The following is a 17,948-nucleotide window of genomic DNA, read 5'->3' on the forward strand; positions in this document are numbered from 1 at the left end:
ACTGCCATCGAGACGGTATTTGGATGGGCAGTTCAGGGCCAAGTCCTGTCCAAATGTCAAGGGACAATTTGCACACATACTATTGTCATGAGAACGACCATGGCTGATCGAGAAACCGCTCCGATTCTAAAGAGATTCTGGGAGTTGGAAAACACTGGTGCGTCAGACACATCGACCGAAAATTCAGACTCCCAAGCCCTGGAGGTTTTCTCTAAAAATATCAAGAAGATCGACGATCGCTACGAAGTAAAGCTTCCTTGGAAAGACGAAGTGGAAATGTCTGACAACCGCGGATTAGCGGAGAATCGCCTTCGGTATTTAACGAAGCGGTTAAGCAGGAACCCGAGTCTCATGAGAGATTATGACTCCGAAATGCGGCGCTTAACTGACGAAGGCATAGCAGAGAGGGCAACAGACACACTTTGCGGCGACTCTCAGCGAGTGTACTACATGCCCCATCAACCCGTACTGCGGCAAAGCAGCACGACTACCAAACTGAGGATAGTTTTCGATGCCTCATCACACAGTGCTCAGGCTAAATCCCTGAACGAAAACCTCGAGTGTGGTCCGAATTTAAATCCTGACCTCGTTCGGCTCCTGCTTAACTTTCGGCGACATAAAGTAGCGCTCGTCGCTGATGTCGAAAAGGCATTTCTTCAAATAAGTGTAGCGCCAGAGGACCGCGATGCGCTAAGGTTTCTATGGTTCGCCGAGAGTCCTGTAGAAGGCAGGCCATTGCCAGAGATCAAAGGCTTCAGAATGACCAGAATACCCTTCGGAACCACATCGAGCCCGTTTCTCCTGGCAGCAACGCTTCAGCACCACCTTGAAACAATGAAGGATGAATTTCCAGCAACGACAGATGCATTGAAAAGCTGCATTTATGTGGATGATCTGCTTTGCGGCGCACAGGACGATGAGGAAGGAGCGAAGATATACGACGAGGCAAGTCGCATCTTTCGGGCTGCTTCAATGCGCCTGCACAAGTGGGGTTCTAACAGCACAAAGATGAACGAACTGTTTTGTCAGGAGATCCCCGATGAAATGCCCCTTGGACAACCGGCTAATTTGCTGAAAGTGCTAGGTTTAAGTTGGAAACCAAGGGAAGACCAACTGACATTTTCTCCCGACTCTGTCATTGAATTTTCAAAGGCGCAAAAGAATACCAAGCGATTTGTCCTACAAACGACCGCGCGGCTCTACGACCCCCTAGGAATTCTATCGCCGTATACAGTGAGAGCGAAAGAGCTGTTTCAGGAGATTTGGAAGGAAAACATCGCATGGGATCAGCCACTTCCAGACCATCTCCTAAGGCAGTGGATCAAGTGGTGCGAAGAATTACGTTCGCTACATGAGGTCACCATCCCAAGAAGGTATGAAGCCAACGCCAAAGGGCACCCACAGAGTCGAACTTTGCACGTGTTCGCAGATGCCAGCCCGAAGGCTTACGGCGCCGTGGTCTACCTCTGTACCGAGAATTCTACAGGAGAAAGAACTTCCGCCTTCATGCTAGCCAAATGTCGTGTAGCCCCCTTGAAAGCGGTCACCTTGGCAAGGCTAGAACTATTGGCAGCCTTACTCGCGTCAAGACTCTACCAGTTCGTGAGGTCGAATCTTGATATGAAGTTTGACAAGGTTTTCCTCTGGACCGATTCTATGATCACACTGAGCTGGATTCGAGGAAACGCAGCACGCTGGAAGGAATTTGTGAGGAACCGCGTCGCGGAAATCCAACAAAACAGCGAGACCGCGACGTGGCGATTTTGCCCCGGAAAATCGAATCCGGCTGACCTCATGACCAGGGGATTGACAAGCACTCAACTGAAAACCAGCGAGCTATGGTGGAACGGGCCGCAGTGGATAACAGGTCGAGCTGACGTACGGCCGGTTGAATCACAACCAGGCGACTTCACGGCTGAAGAACTGGAGAAGAAAAGGGAGGTCGGTGTCTTAAATTCCACCAGCGATAAAGAAGATGAGTTGCTGGATCTGGAAGATTTTAGCTCTGCATCTAGAGTGAACCGAGTAACAGCTTGGATTTTCCGGTTCGTGCGAAATCTGCGATCTTCTGACAGGACCTCGGGACCTTTGACTGCTGCAGAAATCGATCATGCGAAAGGATTTTGGGTGAGAAGGGTTCAGAAGTCGGCATTTTCTGCGGAACTGGAAAGCACAAAGAAACGCAGCCGCATCCCAAACGACTCCGCCTTGAAAGAATTCGCCCTGTGGACAGATGAAAACGGCCTACTGAGGATAAAAGGGCGAATCTGCTCCACAGCGACGACACTCGACGAACGACACCCGATTGTGCTCCCCAAGAAGCATCGCTACACAGCGCTGCTGGTGCACCAAGCACATCGACAGCTGCTTCACGCAGGTGCAAGAGACACACTTGTGCTATTACGAGACAAGTACTGGATTGTGCGGGGGCGTCAGCTTGTGAAAAGTGTTGTGAGATCGTGTGTGGTACGTAAGCGGCACAGTGCCTCGCACTTCGACGCAGCAACAGGGCTCCTTCCACCTGACCGGACGTCCCAAGCGGACCCGTTTCAGGTCGTCGGCCTCGACTTTGCCGGTCCCCTCCTGGTGAGGGAGAACAGTCGGACCGTGAAATCGTACATCGTGCTGTTTACATGTGCTGTGACGCGGGCGGTGCATCTTGAGCTTGTTGCGGACATGAGCACAGAGCGATTCTTACAGGCATTCCGCCGTTTTGTGTCGCGCAGAGGCTTGTGCCGAACCATTTACTCTGACAACGCTCTTTCGTTCAAACGAGCCTCAAAAGATATGGGCATTTTGTGGAAGCTCCTGCGGCACCCTGAAACTCAGAACCATTTTGCCAACTCCGGCATAGAATGGAAATTTATAGCGGAGCGTGCACCGTGGTGGGGCGGATTCTACGAGAGGCTGGTCCGTAGCGTGAAAAGCGCGCTGAGAAAAACGGTCGGACGTCAGTGCCTAGACACCATTGAGCTGTCAACAATCCTGGCTGAGGTTGAGGCAGTAATAAATTCTAGGCCCCTCACGTACACATATGAGGACCCTAAAGACGGTGCGCCGCTCACACCGTCCAGTTTCCTGACGGGAAGACGCTTGACGGCTCTGCCTTCGCCTGAAACACGAGCCATCGAGGCGTCCGCCGCTTCGCTCCGGGCGCTCTGGAAGAAGCGAGGGCGAATGCTGAATCTTTTCTGGCAGACATGGCGGCGAGAATACTTGGGGCAGCTACGCTCGGCCTTTGCCTCTAAACAACCAAAAGCCGTGACTCCCCGAGTCGGAGAGGTCGTCTTGGTTCGAGAGAATCAACCGAGACTGCTCTGGAGAACAGGAGTTATCGCTGCCGTGTTTCCTGGGCGAGACGGCAAGGTTCGTTCTTGTGAGGTCAGGATGCCGCAGGGGAAGAATTTGCGACGCCCTGTTCAGTCATTGTACCCATTAGAGTTTGCAGAAACGTAGAATGAGCAAGCTCATTCGGCGGGGCAGTGTTGAAACTTCGTTTTCTTTTCGTGTTTAACCTGTGTGTCCTTTGTATGTGATTTTCTCAAATACGCTTCATGAGACGAAACCCAGACACCTCTCGCTTGTTTATGGCCGGCGGCGGCTCCCCTCGGGCGACGGGACTCTGGGAACCCGAGGGAGAGGGCCAAAGGTTGAGACCAGCAGAGAGCGCCTCCGTCTGGAGGGGAAGGGAAAAGGCAGAACGAGCGGGGAGCCCCAACGATAAGCACGTAATTTTTCGAGCTCTTGCTCCCCTCCTAACGAACAGTTTGATTGTTTCTTGTTTCTTGCAATAAACGAAGTTACATAAACGATAACAGTCTACTGTCATTAGAAACGAAAGCTAAATCAGTTAGTTTTCTACAACATGCGTCATGTTTAATGAATTTTGTATTAAAATAATTCAAGTTTGACTTTATTTCTTTGGAAACAAACACAGCAGTTCGAAGTAAAATTGTCTTCTAAACGAAGTATTTTGGAATCTACTAAGTAATGCAACGTGTGATCTTCAGTTCTTAAACACTAAATGGCACGAATCGCCCTTTTTTTTTTTTTACAAAGAGGAATGAAGTAGTATTCTGTTTTGTCGTGGTGCACCAAACTAACAAACAATACTGGAGTCGAGATTCTATAAGCAAATAGTACAGGAATGTTTTAAGCCAGACAGGTAAAAGATTTCTATATTTGTTGATGATACCGAAGGACCTTGAGAGGCTATTTTAAGTTCGCTACGTGGGCATTGGAATGCACGTGGCGCCAGTTTTTGCGGGCGCCAGGCGACGCGCTTTAGACGGAGCGGCGAGCGCCGCTGTTCGTCGGCTAGCCAGAGAGACCCATTCTTGGGGACAAAACAGGTTGTTGACCCTACGGTGGTGGCGTGACGTGCTCTTCTGGGAACAGGGGGACGGAAAGGACGCAAGGGAGAAGATGAGGTTGTAGAGACAAGGTCCGATGTCATTCATCACACCCGACCGCAATGTCTCCACCAGACGAGCGAGTAACAACGAAGAGTGTACGAAGAGATCAGCTCGCGAGGGTCAGGGGCGCCGCACCGCCATGCCAATACGCAGCCGTCGACAGATGCTCTACGAGGAGCGTACAACCTCAGACAGCCGCCATATCTGCACTTTGACCAAGTGGGGATGCAATTACCGTGGAGCGTGGTTGACAGGGGTGGGGTCTGCTGGCTTTGCGCCCCCCCCCCCCCCCTCTTTCCGTTGACTCGAACGTGGGAAGCGCACGTGCGTGTAGGCGCAGAGACGCGCCCCGGGCGTAGAAAAGGAATTTTGTTCTTCTATTTTTCTTTTACCTTGAGAAAGGGTTGAAAACACGTAGTAACCAACAATTTTGGTTGTTCATTCTGATTGAATGCTGGTTGGAATGTAGCCTGGACACAGAGGCCAGCAGTGCCAGCACGCTACGCTTCCACGCGGTTGCGCTTTCTGTTTGTGGCTGTTTGTTCCTTTACGCTCACGTGTGCGCGCGCACAGTGTAGAACGCCCGCACTGGAGAGGAGGCGCGGGACTAAAGAGAAAAAAAAATTACGCTAGCCTAGGGGGCTTAACAGTGGCGCGTTTCATTTTTATTGCACCTTTTTTTTTTTCTACAGCGGCGCGCGGGCAGCGGCGGGCTGCTGTGCGCGTAGCTCCGCTTCTTTTTCGTTTGTTTGTGTACAGCGTGCGCCCAAGTGGAAGCATTTTTTTTTTATCGTGCGCCTGCCTGCTGAGAGGCCCAGAAACGGCCACTCCTGCTAAAGTAGTGTGTAGACTCAAATCTTACACACGTTATCACATGGGCAGGATAACAGGATAACGTAGGCTTTCTTTCCATGCTGTCGTGAGAGGCTGTGCCTTTCAGGCTTGGTTGTTGGCATGTTTCAAGATCCTCAATTTTTAGAGGTTCCAGCGAATACTGCAAATGAATTGGTTCGGACACACCACTGTGTGCCTTTTAATTTGGAACATGGCTTTGAAGCTCCAGGATTGATAAAGGTGATTATAGATTGTAGAGTGTAGATTATAGTTAATAATAATAATTGGTTTTTGGTGGAAAGGAAATGGCGCAGTATCTGTCTCATATATCGTTGGACACCTGAATATATCGTTGGACACCCGTAATGCGTCGAAATAGCCAAAATTTGTCCCATTGACTGGGGTAAGCGTTTAAGTGAACAGTGCTTTCTCACCGCCGCTTGTTCCGAAGCTGACTCTCCTAGACCAGGTCGTCGAACCGAGGCTGGGGGGTCGGGTGGTGCACGAAATCACCCGACGTCAGAAGCCCCGTGTCAAATGCCCTGCGCCGAATGCCCCGCGGCATTTGCCCCGTTTTCAAAAGCCCCGAGTTCAGAAGCCCCTGGCACGACTGCCTTTTTTCAAATTCCTCGCGCCAAATGCCCAGATGCGTTTTGCCCGCGGCGTTTGCCACATTTTCAATATCTCCGAGTTCGAAAGCCCCAACATGATTTCCCCAGTATACAGTTTACGATTTACCACGGGGATTTACTACGATTACAATTCACGCGGCATATTTTAAAAATATGAGCAGCACACAAAAAACGAATAAATGACCACTACACTGTGGAGTAGGCAGAGTAATAATTGAAGCCGTGTTAACACGTAAAAATGATTTAGATGCCCAGAAATACATCCAAACGAATAAATTATTACTGTTAGAAAGCAGAATAAAAGGATCAGCACACCATGATACAAATGAGCATGGCTTTCTTCATATATACATATTTAAAAAAAAAGCCAACTGTCAATGAAACCCCATCATTGTATGCTCTCTCTCTCTGTCTCTATTGTGGGTGGGTGTAAAATAACGCCAATTTATTATATATATATATATATATATATATATATATATATATATATATATATATATATATATATATATATATATATATATATATATATATATATATATATATGCACACAGAGCTTTTTGAGGTTGCAGGACTATCGGTTGAAGAAACTGAGAACGGGACTAGCTTGCGGGGCTTTTGCCACGGGGTTTCTGGTGCGGGGCTTTTGGCACGCGGGGATTATGGCATGGGGCAAACGCCGCAGGGGCTTTTGCGACGTTGGGCTAACGACACGGGGCTTTTGCGACGGGCCTTTTGCACTCGGGGCTATCGTGCTACAACCGATATTTCTTGCTTGGTGCCAAGGGCCCCATCAGGCAGACTTATCTTCCTTTATCTTCCTTTAGCTCTGGGCTCCAGGATTCTTGATAATTCGAAAAATAAAATTGCGATTCCAAGCAGTTGAGGGTAGCGAAGATGTCTTGGATACATTTATTAAAATTGAAGTATATACAGTGAAAGGGGCCATGTACGTCGAACGGGAGTTGACGTGACAGCATCCGAGCGCGTCAACGGGCATGTTTTCTTCCCCCAGGAAAACAAGGGAGAGGGCAGTTCCCGCGGCGTCCCTTTGTAATGCCTCCCCCTCTTGAGAGGGGTCCGCGCTGAGCCGCCGCAGGCCGCGAGGTGTATGCACGTACGGTAGCGTTTTACTTAGCCGACGCGACAGCCCGGCGCCCAGCCTGATGGCATAGGTGATTTCCTGCTCTGGGCGCAGGTCGTCGCTTGGCATCCGCGGTACCTGGAAGCGTTGGTGATTGAGGGCTGCTAGGGGACTGCGGAGCTCACTCATTCTGATCTTCAGCTTAACTTGACGATCGCTCCTCGCTCGGCTTCTCTGCGGTCTCTGCGAACAACCTTTCTTGTGCCTTCATCGGCTGCTTGCTGCTGGCCCGTACACGTACACATACGTCGCACACACACAAGCACACATAGACCCCGGCTGCCCGACAGTCTCGAGGGTTCACTGACACTATAACGAGACGTCGAGCCCGGCAGTGTGCTTCTTCTTGGACAGGGATTGAAGTGACACACACACATGCACGCACAAATGCACGCATGTGCCATTCACTCAGAGCATAGGCGGTGTTGTCCACACTATGCATGCACCACTGGTGGTTCATGCTCACCCCCTCCTCCTCTTCCACCGGAACAATGAAGGGCCAGGGTATAAAAACTGATGCCCAGAGGTAGGGATCACACCGAGTGTGAGTAAGACGACGCTTCAGCATCATTTTTGCATGCGAAATTACTATAGTTCTATCGCCTCAGTGTTTGCCTTTAAAAGTCATCTTTTGGTTTTACTTACCATTTAAAAATGCCGTTCCTTCAACGAGAGCATCGGTGAAACAACCAGGAACTCCCGCCACACACCAAGTTACCCATCATCCCACAAAGAATCTTAAGGCAAGTACACAACTTCTTGAACCGTTGAAGTGAACTTTCAGCGTGTTTGCCACCGCCACCGCTACCACGAGCCATCATTGCGCATGCCAGATAGTTCCGACGCGGCAGGTGCCGGCCTGTCGGAGCAATCTGCACATACGAATTAGCGGAGCGCGCTACGCGGAAACCGGTAGCGATCGCGGTGTACGCTTTGCTAAAGGTATGCTAATAACAGAATACAGTGACGCAAAATCTGAATGCGGCCGCATTTCGTCCATAAAGCGCCACTCTAACTGCAGCTTTTCGCGATGCAACGCTAATTTTCTCGCGATCATTTTCTCTCAATTTAAGAGCCATGATGTTGAGAACCCCGCAATAACCGTGGCATTCTATTTTGTTTTCTTCAAGAAAATCTTGTGTACTTCGACGCTCTCATTGCAGTTGTATTAAAGTAAAACGCCAGTTGGAAACGGTGTTGATTCACTAGAGATTTATCATACCGGGGACGTGTACCGGTTTCACATACGCTTGGCACTGTGCATACGCAGCTCACGTACGTGAAACCTGTATACGTCTCCGCTAGTACGTCTCCTGTATGCTAAATCTCTCTACTATCATCGTGGCATGGGGAAAAGGCAGTGTTTCCGATCAAAACGCTTTTGTTTTGTAGGTCAGTCCACCTGTAACAGCCGCTGGCAGGATTTTTGCATATATGCGGCGCAGGTACTCATGCCTAAATAAGGACAGATGATTACGCAGCACTATACAGCAGCAAGTTACTGCTATACCAGTTACTGCTATTACCAGCGAGATCCGAAGGCGATTCGAACAGCCTGGCATGGAGCAGCTGATTAGTCTGGAGCGCATTCTGACTGACGCTGTTGGTGGTCGAAACTTCGCGGCACACGACTTAAATGAGCTTTTAGGAGCACACGCTGCAGATTTTGACACAAGTAGACTTTCAGCGCAACTCGTGCTTCTCCCAACGCTCCTGCGTGACCAGGGCCCGGCCGCAAGCGAACGCATTTTGCAAATTCTACAGGGGAAGTCTGCAGACATGCGTGAAATGATGGACCAAGTTGTACGGTACCTGCAACTCGTGTTCTCTGTACCTGCGTCAGCTGCTTCAGGAGAGCGCTCTTTCAGTGCCCTGAGGCGAGTAAAAACATTTTTGCGCAATCGAATGACGCAGAGGAGGCTGACGCACCTTCTCCTGCTGCACGTGCACAAGAGGAGAGCTGCGGACCTGCAACTGGATGTCATTATGAAAGAGTTCGTGTCCAGAACGGCAGAACGAACAGCAACTTTTGGCCTCCTTTGATATCCTCTCCTGCCCGACACCCCCTTGTCATACCAGCCACGAAGCTCATCAATGCGTGGGAATATTCTTGTACTTAGTGCCTAAGCTTTACCTTACTGTGGGAGCGAATGCAGAAACAAATAAAAGACTTTTTTCAGCTTTCGCACCCGTTCGTTTTTCGTTTCGAACGCACCATTTGCTTAGTCTGCGCATGGTTTGGGAACTTCAGAAATTTCAAACCATTTTTAAAGTGCATGATAATGCAGAATAAGCAAGAATGCAAATATCTAAAATTTAATACTGTTGAAATTACTCATTAAATTAATAATGATATTAATTAATGATAATATTAACATTATCATTAATGAAATGTAACATAAATAAATAACAATAGAATATTATAATTATAAAATATTGACACAAAAATAAATACATAAGTAAATACGACATAGAAACACGACCAGGCTTGCCCCCCCACTCCCAAGAAAGTTCCGGAGTCCCTGCCAGGACAGATACCTCTCGTGCAGTGCTCGAGAGTGCCGTCGCCCATCTTGAGGTGGCCGAAGCTAACAGACAGCAGCAGCACAGGGAGCGCATGGCTCTTGAAGAGAGGAAGGTTGCTGCTGAAGAGAGGAGGACTGCAGCTCTCGAGCGGGTGGCACTTGTCTCACTCTATTCTCCGATATGTGCCCCAACTCATTCCCCAATCCGTTCTCCAATTCACTCTCCAAGTCCTCCTTACTATAATGCTTAATTTTAATGTTTCGTCTTTTGTCTAGTGAGCGCTTACTTTTATAATTTTCATTTATAATTGCTGTTATATGTTTGTGTTCAGTTCTGTATATTTCTGCTAAGTTGCTATGTATGTGTGTGTGCACGTGTGCACTTAGACACATGTAGATTCATCTCGTTCTTGGTTGGACTTCATATTGTGTACATACTTTAATAAAATTTACAACCCTCTAATAAGATCTGCATGTTTCATGTAATGTACATTCTGATCACTTGTTTCTGTGTGTACTGATAATAAATTGGATGGCAACAAATTTCCAGAACATACTTGTCTAAATTTCTCTAGCACACACCATCCTTCTAGCAGTTTAGCTTGCATGCTTGTTGTCATTTACTATTCAGGGGACACAATGCACATTTGAACATGTCAGCCATCTTATGCTGACTCAAGCTAACATACAGCAGTGGATGGCCATTGAAGAAAGATTGCTGCTGACTGGAGGAGGAGTGCAGCACTTAATTGGATGGCTGCAGCCCTTGAGCGATGGACCTCCTCCTCATATCATTCTCCAAGCCTCCTAACTAATGCATATTTTTTAATGTTTTCTTTTATTCCGTCTAGTCAGCAGTTGACATTTTTTATAACTTTCATTAATTGCTTCTGTATGTTTCATTCTGTTCAGTTCCATATATTTCCACTAATTGGCTACATGTGCGTGTGTATACGCACACTTGTAAATTCGTCTCTTATCGTCTATTACATTTCAATATGTGTGTACTATAAATTATCCTAGTGCTTCATCTTTCCATATAGTCTACAACCATACATACGTAATAAGATCTCGGTGTTTCATTGAATATACATTCAGATCACTTGTAGAGCATAACCGTCTTAAATATCTCTATTGCACACCCTTATTTCAGCAGTTTAGCTTACACATTGCCTTTTGTCATTTACTGTTCAGGGGGCAGAATGCAGGCATATACAAAGAGAAAACTGAAAGGCTACTCTGTATGACTTACGCACGAAAATTTATTTCACGAACATCACGCATGAACATCATTTTGTGTACCAATATCACTTGCTACATTAACCAGTCTATGCAGGTGACAGGCAGTAGCATATTCCAAGAAGTAGGGAAAAAAGAATTAACCTACACTAAAATGTGTCATCCTGCAGGACAACACAGCTAGATTTGCCCAAAGAACACAGAGCTTGAAATGTAGCAGCGTCAACAAGGCCAACAACAAAGCGTTGCAATATACACAACTTATATAAAAAACGTATACAGCTCACATTCACTCTTACTATGGGTTAATGATATACTCCCTCATTAATTAAGGGCAGGCCACAGGTGTTACTGTAGTATGGTCAATAATTAAGCAAATTTTTTTCATTAAACTTAAGCACTCTTTATGCAGTTTATGGCATGAAAAATCATGAGATTCAGCTAAAAATTTTGCTAGTGCATGTTTCAGGAACACCATTACCATAAAACAGAAAAGACTGCCAATTCAACAACAAACAGTTCTGAGCAGAAGCTAGCAGATCCCAATTCAGAACCAGAAGTTCCTAGTAGGGACCAGAAGATGAGTTAGTTAGTTATATTGATTTCAATGGCGCAAAAGCAACTGAGGCTATGGTGCACCAAACACACGGTTAGAGCTTTTGTTAAAGGTTACGCTTTTTATATCTAAAGTTTGTTTAAAACATTGGCTTCTCTGAGAAACTTAAATTTGCTTGAAAAATCAACCAGTGCTTGATCTCCCAAAAGTAACATGGGGTGTAGTGGGATGTGTTCATTGTAGAATGTTGTGAAATATTTTTTCCTCAGTTGTTCCAGTTTTGTGCATACAATTAAAATGTGATTTACCATGAGTTCATCGCCACACATTTTGCAGAGAGGTTTGTCTTTTTTGTCAGTAAGAAGTTGTGTGTAAGGTGTGTGTGTCCAATGCATAGTCGACACAAAATAACTTCTGTAAAACGCTCCTGATGTTTACATGATCTCCATTCTCCCAAAACGGGTTTTATAGAATGTAGTTTGTTGTTTTTCTGTTTGTTCCATGCAATCTGCCACTTATTCCTGAGTTTACTGTGCAGTAATTTAGAAAAATCCCTCTGTGGTATGTTAACTTGTTTTATATGGCCAATTCTAGCTTGTGCTGCGCAAGCATCTGCTCTCTCATTACCTAAAATTCCAACATGGCTAGGGACCCAGCAGAATATAATGTTATGTTTTTGCTTTGTGATTTTAACTATGTTATGTATGATTTTTCCTATTATGGGTTCAGCAGCATTTTTAGGGTGCAGTGCTTTGAGCATACTCAGTGAAACGGTGTAAATGATGCTATTTTTTATTTTGTTTTACTATTTGTTCTACGTCTACGAGGATGGCATAACACTCCACAGTAAATACCGATGCATACTGTGGCAATCGTATCATTTTTTCGTTTTTTCCTTGAATTACTGCACTCCGACATGACTTTCTGTTTTTGAGCCATCAGTGTAAAATTCAGTGTAGGTGTCATATTTTTCTTGTAGTGCAAAGAACTCTTGCAGTATGTGCTCGTGTGGCGACCAGAAGATGAGCCCAGCACAAAATCAGCTGCCCTATTAGGACCATATACACTAAAAGAAAACTTATTCCTTCTGGGCCAAATAAAACCACAGAAAACAGCAATTCCCATTTGCAAATCAACACCTGGGATATTATTGTGATGAGGTAAAACCATATTTTTTTATATAAAGAAAGAAAGGATGGTCACAGCTATTTAATTAAAGTGCTGTTGCATTTAATAATGCACCATAATATTCTTCACCACATCATCTATCTGCAATGTACATTACAAATATTTGAATGTAAAAACACGGAGAAATTGCATTCAAATACAAAAGTACACAAATGAAAAGGACAATAAAAACTCTCGGAAAAAAATGTAGGAAGCCATGCACTCCATTAAGAAAAAATATAAAAGGCTGCAAGTCATCGTACGTGCCAATTGCGTTGCTTCATTTATAGTCCCAACAGGCAACATATCATAACAATATTGTTGCTGAAAGCAAATAATTTAATTTCTCCAGCTGCTTTCAGCCTTAATTTTATATTTAATTGTAATGGAGTGATATGGAAGCTCACACTGCATAAAGCTCAAGCAATGAAAAAATAAATGAAGGCAGGTATACATGAGAGAGGCATATACAGTGTTGTGCGTTTTTATCGCTGACACATTCAAAAATTTCCCCGCCTCAACTGCTGGCTCATTTGCGGTGAAACTGCACACACAGCTTGCGTATTATGGTAACTTTTGTATCGTAGCAAGTTTGACAGCGGTACTTACTTAGTTCAGGCGCACATGATGCGAAAACGTAAGCGTCTACGAGAGATCGGCGAGCCAAAACCCGCAGACGACGCTTTTTCGCTGAGAACCGGCAGTGGCGCCATCTGTTTTCGGCAGCAAAAAGCGTCGCGACTAGGCCGCCGAGGCGAGCGTTGCAAGGAGCGCGGGCCCTTTGAATATGCCGTTCCGGCCGTTTCGTCTGCTTCAACTGAAGCGCTTACAACATTTTTGGCTAACTGAGCGGGAAAAATATCAGAACAGCTGATTTAACGAGGCTTTACCTTTCAAAGAACATTGTTTGCAACGCTCTTCTCGGCGGCCTTGTCGTAACGCTTTCCACGGTAGAAAACAGATGGCGCCACCGCCACCCTTTAGCGAAAAAGCGTCGTCTGCGGGTTTTGGCTCGCCGATCTCTCGTAGACGCTTACGTTTTCGCATCATGTGCGCCTGAACTAAATAAGTACCATTGTCAAACTTGCTACGATACAAAAGTTACCATAATACGCAAGCTCTGTGTGCAGTTTCACCGCAAACGAGCCAGCGGTTGAGGCGGGGAAATTTTTGAAAGTGTCAGCGATAAAAACGCACAATACTGTATACTTCACGATTGAAGGCTCTGAGCCACGCTGTCGCGCAAAGTTCCTGCCGAAATAGCACTCTCTTCCTCGTCGTCGGCAGGCTCGGTTGGCGACACGTTGGTTCCGCTGTCCACCTCCTCCAAGATTTCCACTGCGTCGCCGCACCTCCTTGCCTTGTTGTGCAACACGCAAGCTTCCAGCATGATGTGCACCGCCTGGCTTAATTGTTCTGGCGACGTGGATGTAGAGGAGCCGCTGAAATCGCGCCTTCAGCAGGCCGAAGCTGCCCTCCAAAACGCGCTGCCGACTGTGCGCATTGTTGAATGCCGCCATCCAAGGCTGCCAGTTGGTCGTGGACTGGCGGTACGGGGGCAGCAGCCACGGCAGCAACGGATACGCAGAGTCTCCCAATTAAAAGGTATCCCCCTGCGCGAATTAATTAATTCACATATGTAAGAAATAAAATTAACAAATTAAAACCTCCTGCATAAATATGACCGACCGTAGCATATGTAGCAATTTGTAAACTTGCAATTCCGAGCATCACTATATCTATACCTGTTGCTCACAGTTCAGCTTGGTTAAAGCTAGCGGAAACGATCCGAGACGATTAATCGATATCTTGCATATATGCGCGCACGCCGCTTTCAGTTTTCTGAACTCTCTTCCGCGCATCATGCACGTATTAAACACGCATTAGTGATGTAACAATAAGAAGTTCTTTAACTCACCTTCGCATTTAGATTCCCCGTCCTTGAAGAGGAAGCTCTCGCGGAGAACTCTGGAGTCGTGCGCGCTGCCGGGGAAGCCGACGAAGACGTCTATGAAAACCACGTCAGCGTTGCAAACCCCCTGGAGTATGATCGAATGAAACTTTTTTCGATTATAATAACTTTCCTCCGACTCCGAGGGTCGAGCAATGCGGACATGGCATCCACGATCGATGGCCCCGATGACGTCCGGCAGCACTCGTCCGCGACGGCCGAGCTGGCAGAAAGCCGTTTTGCTGCGCTGTCGCTAGTCGGGGTCCGGCCAGCATATCTCTCTCTCGCTTATCGAGAACAAGAAATCTAATACCCGACCTATTGCAGCGTGGACCGTCGACTCACTCACGTCGAATTTGTCGGGAATCTGGTACATCGTGGTTTGAGTATACACGTCAGGGCGATGAGCATCGTCTTCTGGGCAGATATCTGGCGCCGTCCTCGACATCCCTCCGGGTAGAAGGCAGATGCCTCAAATTCGCCAGTGAGATCTGCGCACAAGTTTCTCGAAGTCCGAAACAGTTTCCGGAATTCAAATTCCAAATATGTGGGGACGACTCGCTCCACTCAGAGTGGCACCCTGTGACGGTCCTGCCTCTCTACATGCGCCGCCAGGAGAAGCACGACAGACACGTCGTCGTCATTATCTTCGCTGTCAACGGGCTCACTCCGGTCAACAGCATCGGTGAGCGCGGCAAGTGCAGCTACCTCTTCGCTCGACATGATGAAAGTGATCAGCAGACGACGCGGACGCAAGAGCCGGCTGCTCGCGGTTTCCGGTGGCTGCCAGTTCACGTGACCATGACGCGACATCCTGTCAGGGGCTAACTTGCTGGCAGCCAGCGGGCTGCCGAGAGTGGTAAATCGAATGGGCCCACTGGCCCAGCAAAGCCATGGCGCCGGCATGCTGCTACGCGACCTCACGTGACGCCGTCCAACTAGTTAGATGATCGTATTTGTGGCGATTTGTTGCCACTGGACAGTGATAAAAAAACTGTAAAGGTAAAAAGTTTATTAACAAACGTTTCGGTTTCGGAAGGTAGGTGGTAAGTGGGTTTCGGCCCAATCAGCATGCCGCATTTTAAAATGAGGGGTAGCACGGTGGCAATCGCTACCAATGCCTCCTGAAGAACATGCCTGAAGCGTCAGCTCGATTTCTATGGGCGCCGAGATCGCCACGATATTGCGCAGACTGGCCGCGAGGCGGCGCTAAAAGATAACCCTCAATTTTGGTTTCAATGGCTGGGAGACTATGACGCGTGGATCCCGATCATGCTGTTTCATCTTTTTTGGGGGAGCTTTTACAACAACTTTCAATTCGTTAGCGGCAAAAACATGTTTTTGGATGTCTCAGCATGCAGCAAATGCAGAAAATGCTTAAAATGTCTAAGCTGACCTCCACATAATACTGAAAGAAGATCATCAGTTTTCGAAATCTAAAAGCATGCTGCGCTCCCCGTTCTATCATGCCATTACAACCTTTTTTCCTGCTGCATAACCAGTAACTTTGGGACCGTTTACAACAAAACGAACATGTTCGAAACATCCATGTTGCAGCAGGTGCTTGAATTAAGTGGCTAGAAATGCCGCAAAATAGGTATTTACACTGCATGATGCATGGTCGCATATATTCTACTGTTGCCAACTGCAAGAAATAAACTACTTCGGACAAGAAAAAAGGGAAAATAATCCATGAGATAGAATAAGGAGAGGAGGAAGTCCTCAATTACTTGAGCTCTCAAATGTAGCCAAGTGACCCGTGGCCACGGCGCAAGACTATATATAGGAAGTGAAACTCCCGACAGCGCGAGCGAGCGCAGGCGACCAGATAAAGTCGCAATTGTATGCGCTGATGGGCCGTATGCAGTGGCGGCGCCATGCGGCGCCTCGTAGAAGCAGCAGGGGAAAAAAAAATGCAGCGCCCGGGCAGGCGGCTCCGGCGCTCAAAACAGCGACACGGGTGTTTGCTTCAGCGGGCACGCCGTGACGTTATATGTATTTCAGTAGTTTCTTTCTAGGCCGCCAGGCGCCGCCAGCAGAATAGTGGCGCTGCGGACTTGTGACCTTTTCTGGTCGCCGCAGACGGGGGAGTTTCCGCTCCTTATAGTCTTTCTCCGTGCCCGTGGCAGAGGAGGACTGCATATGCGCTCAATGGATGGAAGCTGAGACGTCGCGGTAACTTGCCTGGGGAGTCGTTGGCCCGCAGGGGGCACAACTCTCATATCTAATGTTCTCAGAACTTTGCGAAGCGCGCGTCTGTTACAATCTTGCTGCGGAGCATTGCGAGAGATGTTTCGATCGGGTGCAGCAGATCTTGGAGGGCAGCTTAGCTGCGCTGTTTCTGGTCATTTTTCCGATGAGCTTTCGCCGAACGGTACCTCCTTGAATAACGTTGACAAATTTCAAATAAACCCATGCCCCTCTTCTCTACTCTTTTCGCTAGAACCACAGCTCACTAGGTTCCTGTGTGATGCACACGCGCACAGTGACGTCGGGAGTAACACACAGGCTGCCTGACTGACCGGATTTCTCCAAATGAAAAGCACATGCTTTGATGAAATGACAACTGGAACAAGGAGAGTATCAGTCATGGCGAGCAGCGTGTGAATATTAAAAAAAAAACTGCGCTTGAAGGCACAGACACGTGCGCACTTATAAGAAAAAAATGGCATGCGTCGGTGCGCTGAAGGCGGCGGAGCTCGTTTCTTACTGCAGTTTCACGAATTTTCGGGAAAGAGGTTTCTTGTTGTACATCTTCGCAACTGCGTTCTTGTTTGTTATGTCAAATGCATGGCTTGTTAGCAACGGTTTGATGAACTTCTTGCGTATAATATGCCACCATCCTTGTTCTCACAGGTCAGGACAGACAAACCCGCGATTTTATTCACACTGTAGAGCAAGCATGTGTCCAGTGGCTTCTGAAGACGCATTCGGTCTTTGAACTTCTTGAGGCCATGTAACACTCTTCGGAGCGCTGACGTCGGTTAAAAGAGTCCACCTCTGGCTTGGTGGGCAGTCAAACTGTCTACACTAGCATTTCCGTCCGTGGCTGGAAATGCAAGCTACAAACTGCAGAATAATTTGATGTTGTGTTTGGCTGCCAGTTCTTTCTTAGAATTACATTGAGCCGTCTTTCCCGGAGTTATAAGTCGGCACGAATTTCATGGAACGAAACGCGGGGTTCTTGTTTCGCTGACTGGACATGCAAAACGGAACGCAACAGCAAGGCATTTTCGCTCACTACTCCCTCCAGCAACTGCAGTCATTGACGCGTCACTTGTCAAACGGTAACACTAAACACACCACGCTAATCATATAAGAAACAGCGCACCAGAAAGCATACTCTTTGCTGCAACGGCAATCACAAGAAAATTCTGTGCTGCCTGCGTGTCGTCTGCTAGAGGGTTATCTGACAGCGCCGCCATACGGCGGACGCACGCTCTACAGCGGGCAGAAAAACCGCTGACGCTTCAGGCATGTTCTTC

Source organism: Amblyomma americanum, chromosome 1 (assembly GCF_052857255.1).
Source record: "Amblyomma americanum isolate KBUSLIRL-KWMA chromosome 1, ASM5285725v1, whole genome shotgun sequence".
Taxonomy (NCBI): Eukaryota; Metazoa; Arthropoda; class Arachnida; order Ixodida; family Ixodidae; genus Amblyomma; species Amblyomma americanum.